This window comes from Dipteris shenzhenensis, chromosome 17 (assembly GCF_047967505.1).
Source record: "Dipteris shenzhenensis isolate YYH24624 ecotype China chromosome 17, Dip_SZ_1.0, whole genome shotgun sequence".
Classification (NCBI taxonomy): Eukaryota; Viridiplantae; Streptophyta; class Polypodiopsida; order Gleicheniales; family Dipteridaceae; genus Dipteris; species Dipteris shenzhenensis.
In genome coordinates, this window is record NC_141612.1 from 13649004 (window position 1) to 13656553 (window position 7550).

Consider the following 7550-nt stretch of genomic DNA (forward strand, 5'->3'; position numbering starts at 1 on the left):
TCGGAAGGGATTATAGAAGGAAACCATTTGCAAAATCGTGTGCCGTCTCTTTGATGCACATAGTACCACACCCTTCTTTGCCCATAGCCTCCATGATCACTTCTCCCCCTCATCATAACCATTGTAGCTTTTGTCAACACGTATTTTCAATTGATTAATCCCTTGTTGGCCATTAGCTATCTTGTTAGACTTGGGACATAAGTTGTATTCCAACAACCACCTAGAGTTTGTTAAGACTGAATAGAACGTGTTCTAAATGAGTTTTCTTTTATACTTTCCTCAATCAAGCCTCCTTTCTTGCACTAATGGAAGCCAGAATTGATTTGTGGATGTCACATGCGGCTTTACAATAGGCAAAGGTCTCAAAGATCCTTGAATTTGGGTGACTTGCACAAAGAAAGGGATTATAGAAGGAAATCCATTGCAAAAAGAGTGTATCATCTCTTTACTCAAGGTGCACCACGCCCTTTGCCAACCTTAGCCTCCTTGATCATAGTTCCTCGCCCTCACCATTGTCCCTTCTATCGACATGCATTTTAGCTGCCCGAAAGGAGCATCCATGGACCAAACTTTCCTTCAATAATTCTCTCCATCCTCTAGTCACTCTATTAAAACTTTTCGGTTTCATGCCACGTAGCTTGTCTCTCAAAACCAACATGTTGTTGGGTCTTTGACGGAAGAATCCCCAATTTGATTTCCTCCGACTTCATCATCATCTCTACACCATGACTCCAACTTCTGTTTTAAAATCCATCATACTCTCTAAACTCCATCAACCACACCCTACCTTTAGATTAATGTATAACTATATAGTAGCAACTAATGGACTCTCTCAATACATTGAGTCAACGTTGCTATGTCTTTTAAAGCACATGCCAACCACCTACTCTCGATGCTCATTGCTGAAGTTTTACTTTTGGTCATAACCTATTGCTCACCTCTACACCTTGTCACCCATGCCTACGTTTGGATTGTAGCACTGCCATTATAAGAATTTCCCATACAATAGCACATGCAAGCTCCATGTCTCAATGCTTGTTTCCTATTGCTCACATGTGCACCTAATAAACTACCACACATAGCTAGCCCACCAACTTGTTATTGCCTTAATACCAAATCCATCATCAAAAGTGGTGCAACAATAGTGGCAAATCCAATGATTCTGCCTAGATGCCAAATCCATCATCAAAATAGTGGCTTGTTACACTTCTTACTTGTCCACTACGATTGTGTTCAAGGGTGCAATGCTTTCCTTTTGCTTGAGATCATCAACAATGCCTTTTTGTCATCTTCTTGCTACAATTGAATGTTCTTGTCATTGACTCGTGTGTCAAAATGGAAGCAATTTCTATCTTGAAATTTTGGGGGATTGGACTACATTAATAATACCCCATCAATCTTAGCATGACCACTTGATCTTTATAAACTCTTCACTTGTGTCTTTCCTAATGTACCACATTCGTAGGTTGAGTAACTCTATCAACTTAATTGGTGTAAAATAGATGGAGCCCAGCAATAGTATTTTTCCACTTGCTTTTTAGTTTTTTTTTTCACATTGTAATCATGTCAACATCCATCTTTGCTCAAGTTTTTCTCCAATCTACCTTCCTCACCAACATGGAAATGGGCTCAAAGGAGATGGCCCCTCCACCACATGTCAATCAAAACCATCGCAAGGATCTTCTGGTAGGAGATGGGGCATGGTAAATTCGTCTACAACATTGATTGTTGTCAATGTCAAGCATCAACAAATGAAATCACGCTTTTTAGTCTCTGACATTTTTACAATCACATTCTTCCATGGAGAACTTGGCCTCTCCTTGCATCTCATCCATTTGATCTTGGGCCCCCATAGCTCATACATCTCACCATCCCCCAACCCCTAGCATCCATGCATGGCATTTGTCATCACAACATAGCTACCCCCATCCTCGTACCCCTTCCTAGCTTGCACTATTGGTGCTAACATGAATTGTGAGTCCTAAATACTTACAAAGCTCATGTGGTGAGCATCAAAATTGTTGTCAATAAAAGCAACATGACAATCAAAGTATATAGGCTTCCATCACCATGGAACAATTCAAACCTTGGAGATGCTCTAAGCACTATCTTTTGTAAATCTTTGGTGTCATTGCATTAATGTAGCAACTATTCACAATTTTTTCCTCATGTATACCATTTGTAAAATGTCCACAAAAAGAAAAGGCATCACAACTTAAGTACACCACTTCTTCAAAACTTTGGAATCCCATTTCATTAAAAAATTTGCAAGCTCCAAATTAACAAAAAAAGAAAAGCATGGCACAAAGGAGATGGGTGTCAACACTTGAAAGATGGCAAGGCAATGCCATCATGAAAAGAACATGCAAACCAATTGGTGAGCCAATGTGATGTAATCTAGATTAATGCTTGAGAGAGAGAGAGAGAGAGAGCGAGAGAGAGATCTCAGGATGGGTGGACAAAATTAGCTTTTATTGAAGAAGCATATAAGCATGTATCTACAAAGGTGGATGTGGAGAAGCATTGAGTGGTAGTGATCAACTATGATGACTCTACTTCCCTTGAAGATTTGGCTCTTTGGACGATCCTTTCTTCAATCAAAGGTTGTCAATGCACGACTCCATCAACTTCCTGCATTTCATTACTTCAATGTGAACATTGCATACATCATGAGCAAGGACACTATCATCAAGGAAGGAATTCAACTTTCATCAATGAGCAAATCTTCACTGATTTCAACTCCCCCACCTACATCAATGAACGTGACAAAAGCATTAGTCAGCATCTAAGGAGCTCATTTGATTACGTTGTCATTAGGGACTTGTCTCGCTTAGCTCTAGAAAAATGATTTCAGCCCAATTACAAAGACTCCGAAGTCCTCCAGCTCTTTTTATTATTCATAACCCAAGGAATGTCCATTCGATAGTCAACTTTAAATTAACATAAACATTGCCAAGAAGCTGCATTGTGGTTTCATTAATGCTTGTATCATGGATGACCTATTCTTCAGCTCCACTTCATTTCCAATTTTTACGCTCTCCAACATCGCATGTAAGTGTTGCACAGCAAAATTAAAATTTGAGAACATATTCATATATCAATCAAAACCGTTTTAGTTATGTGTGGGCTTGCGTGCATTCTTAGCCCAGAATTCACTTGGCTTCTGTTTGGCCTGGCCCTTAAGCGAACGAAAAAGATGAATGATCCTGTTCTTTTTTATTAGTCATTTGCTCTGCACTTCCTTTCTAAATTGACATACCAAATACTCCTACACTTGCAACCTGACCACCATAAAAATATTTGTGAAGAGCAAAACAAACTACCATCCTCTAGCTGCAATACGAGCGGGTGGCCAGTAGTTGGTAAACTAAATGGAGGCTACTCTTTTGAAGGCTAAGGAAGGGTTCTCAATAGGAATGCAACACAACCTTTGCTCCAACAAAGGATAACACAGGCTGGCTATTAGCTTTATCGAGATAAATTTGAGCAGTTAAGAAAAGAAATATACAAAATCAAAATGCAATAAAAGCCATCCACGCTTTTGAGTTTTGGGTTCACTCCATGGGCAAGGGATTATCTGAGAGAGAGAGAGAGAGAGAGATTACGTCAAGGGGAAGGAAGCTTTATGCCTAAAGGTGACCAATGTTGCACAGACAATCTAGGAACAAAAATTGATGGATCTTTGAATCTCCGCGATAGCTTTTCTTACTGTCTTTGAAGCTCCGATTGAGGTTGACCCTGCTAAATCCTCCCTACAACTCCCTCCTTCCTCCCCTCCCCCCACTTGAGCCCCTCCTCTGCCGCACCTTCCCTGTTCAAAAATCCCATCCTTTTCTTGAACTCTGCAAATGTTCCTTGAGCAGCTCCTCCTAGTCAAATCAACACTCCGTTTGTGTCTGAACATACATTCAATGAAACATTGTCAGAGAAAATTGGATTGATGTCTAGCAGTAGCTCCCATAAGGCTTTATACATGTCTCGAATCTTCAAGAGCTTCTCTAGTGGCCTCCTACGTATGGATATGGCCTCCCCAAAGCTTAGTAGATACTTCATGCTGCCCTTTGCTAGGTCCCGTTCTCCCGCCATGGATTCATGCCTGTAAAACCAAATTTACAGTGATGATGCCCTTGATCTCAAAAATTTTGACATAGCTGACACATTGACTCTCAAGTGGATGTGAGAAGAAGCTTTATTGGCAAGTGTTGAAAATACATTGCTCTTGACAACTCTCTCGACACCGTCCCCCCTTTGGCTCTCAGAGTAAGCACCACTTAACACAATGTGTAAAGCATGCAAGGCATAATATTGTGTTTTTGAGTACGTCATGGAAATGTGCATGGGGACAAAAGCCAATTGAAACGCCACAATGTGCCAATCTAGTAACACCAATATGATGCCCATCAAGTAACTTGTTCAAAGCGAAATGAAGAAACAACCCCGTTGTTGAATGACCATGACGATGATGTGACGAGGCAACACTTTTGCTTCTTCAGGAGATGAGATGTCTTTGCAATGCTATAGCAGCCATGGATCATCCAAGATATTTAAGGAGTGGAGCTGAGCTCAAGAAGAAAAAGTCTTGACATCTGACCTTTGCTGCTGCTACATGACTTGCTCTGAAAATGGTGGCTCGATTCTAAAGTGTGTTCTTCATCCTCTGTAGCCATGAACGTTTCGACAGCTTTCCAACTCAATTTGAAGCCTAGAGGAAACCGATTGGGTCTCGCCCTCCTGATCCCTTGCATTCCTCTGATGCAAAAATGGGTGATCGCCCTCGAGCTCATGGCTACTCTTTGGTGCAAGCCACACCCAAAGACGATGTGCTTGAGAAGCGGCTTTCAGAAGTTCCTTGGCAAGCCTAGTTCTTACTAAGCATGGAGGGCAGGCACGTTTGACCAGGCAAGAGCTCGATGCTTCCAGGTATCCAGTCCTCAATGGGTATCCAGCATGGAGTGAAGCGTGCCTATGATGAGGCGATGACTGAGAAACGGTATACTCATGGATAAATTCAGAATGGCTCCTATGAAGGAATGGCATGGCCACCTCCACCTGCCCAAATCCTTGCAGCATCAGCAAAATCCAAAGTGGAAGTGAATCACTTGCCTCAGCAAAGGTTGCATGCAGGGCAAGGTTGCAAGCAGGGATGGAGGGAAGTTTTTTCCACGACAACCGGGTCTCAACGGGCAAGGAGTAGCAGACATATAGTGGCAACGGGTATTTAATGCAGAGAGCAATTGGAATTTCAAGTTTCAGGACTGAGACTCATGAGCTAGAGCCTGCTGGCAACACAGATGCTTCTTAAAGACAATATGCATGTCTCCATTTGATTGCCATGTGAAAGTTGCCTTTCATAAAAGATAAAAGATGCCCGACTCCGAACCTCCATTCATATTTCAAGGCTAGTGATCATTTCTCTCTAGTCTTAATTTCGATGATGTTTTTTATTCGAGGTACATACAGAGAATAAACAACAGCCTGCCACTTTGTCATATTGAGAAACTCTTTGCCTTCATTAAAGGATGGAGCAGCAATTTCGGGACTTGAGGCAGATTGATGCTGACGAAATCCTTGTCTTGAGCACCACTTCACATCTTCACAAATATTGTAGTCGAGGGTTTATACAGTGCCATTCATGTAAGACTTTCAATCAAAAATTGTGAACAGACCTTCCATCATCTTAGCATAATCGCCCACCACTAAAAACAGGCTTGACCATTGCCCCAAAAACCAAATCTACCAAAAGAGCCAGAGGGCATATGTTGGATATTCCGTATCAAGAAAGCCATAGTTCGTATCAAGAGATGGATAGTCTACGTTATGATCCTTCTTGGATCGTGCTTCCGCAAGCTAAAACTGTCCATCCATGCGATAGTGGTAACAGACATGGAAATTCTTTGAAAGCTTTCATACTTTACTTTTCACTTTTCTAAACAGGGGATTCATGTGTAATTCTGGTTCAATATCCTTACATTTTAGACCTTTCATCTCATTTTTTAATTTCTTTGAGAATTTGTGTGCTTGTTCCTTCCCTCCCCTCCTCCAAAAGTAATAAATCCTAGTTATTATTTAGGGTTTGTCTCTTTGATTCTGTAACTCATACAATGTTGTACGTACATGCCTTTATATTCCCATAAGTGTTGGGAGATCATTCAATGCAAAGTTTTGTCTCATATTATCATTACCTCAATATCTAAAAAGAATGCAGTGTTGATAGCATTTATAGAGTAAGATGATCATAGGCAATCAAATTGTTTTTGGATCTGTGGTCACGCAAGAGTTATTTGCTATCAATCTCAAAAGCAGCATTATCTCAAAGCTCAATGCTTGTTTGGGAGAGACTCAACTGACTTCGATGAAGAGAATAAGGACTACGTTTTGATTAGCCTTTGTTGTGTGTGCTCTTCACTTTTAAAGCCTTTGTCATGTGTTTGCTCTTCACTTTTAATAAACACTCATGGCATGACATAACTCACATCCCACCCATGCAGCTGATCATCCCGTCGCACCAGGCAAAAGAAGTGTCGGAAGATGACAAGGCCTATCTCACATCCAACTTCCCATATCTAACCACTCTTTCTGCCAACATCATAACCTCACTTCCCCTTGCTGCTACCACCCTCTTAACCTTCCTCGAGCTCCATCCTAACATCTATTCCCTCCATCGTCTCTTTGCTCATCCCTCTCACCATTTTCAACTTACCCAACAGTCACAAACTTACGAGCCCCTCACACCTAGCTTTTTCCCCTCCCTTGCTAATCCTACCCTTGAGGATTACCAAGCTACTCATACCATTTGCCCAATTCTTCCCCCCCTTCCCTCTGCTCCCCCTTCTGCCACTATCACTCTACCATATTTCTCCCCAATGTCCCCTGATTTTCTCCCTGCCCCGTCATCACCTGTGACACTTCTGGTGCTTCCATCAGCAGAAAATGACACAGTATTTGATTTTGGATATCAGGATCCAGATAATCCAATTCATACGCCCATGCCAAGTTCCAATGATGGATATGATTTTGATGAGATACCACTTCCCAGTAACCCCATCAAGGAATTTTGGAGCAAATATCCTGATAATATGAAAACTCGCGATGGATAACTTTCCTACCAACCTTCGTTAGCATCAAATTAGTGAAAGTTGGATTAGCAAATTGGATCCACAACCTGATTGGCGCCGTCCCAAGCTCTTTGATGTAATCTTCTTAAAGGAGTAGTTATGGGCACCTCCATGTCTCAGAACCCATCCCAAGTTCTATGCAGTTCCACGGCGTAAAAAATGGGAAGCCAACATACACACTTTGGTTGAAGATCGAGTCATTAATTGGCCAATGATCGAACCCTACTCTGGTGTAGAATGGAATATCCAAGGCACCATGCTCCAAGCACTTCAGCAGCATGAACAAATAATGCGCAACAACATTGATCGTTTCCTTCGCCAAAGTGCCATATTCTATAAAACATTGGAATTCATTCTGGAGGTCCCATGTTACCTTGATTCCCATTTGCCTCCAATCAGCTTTAATCCCAATGAAAGGATTCATGGTCAGATTAC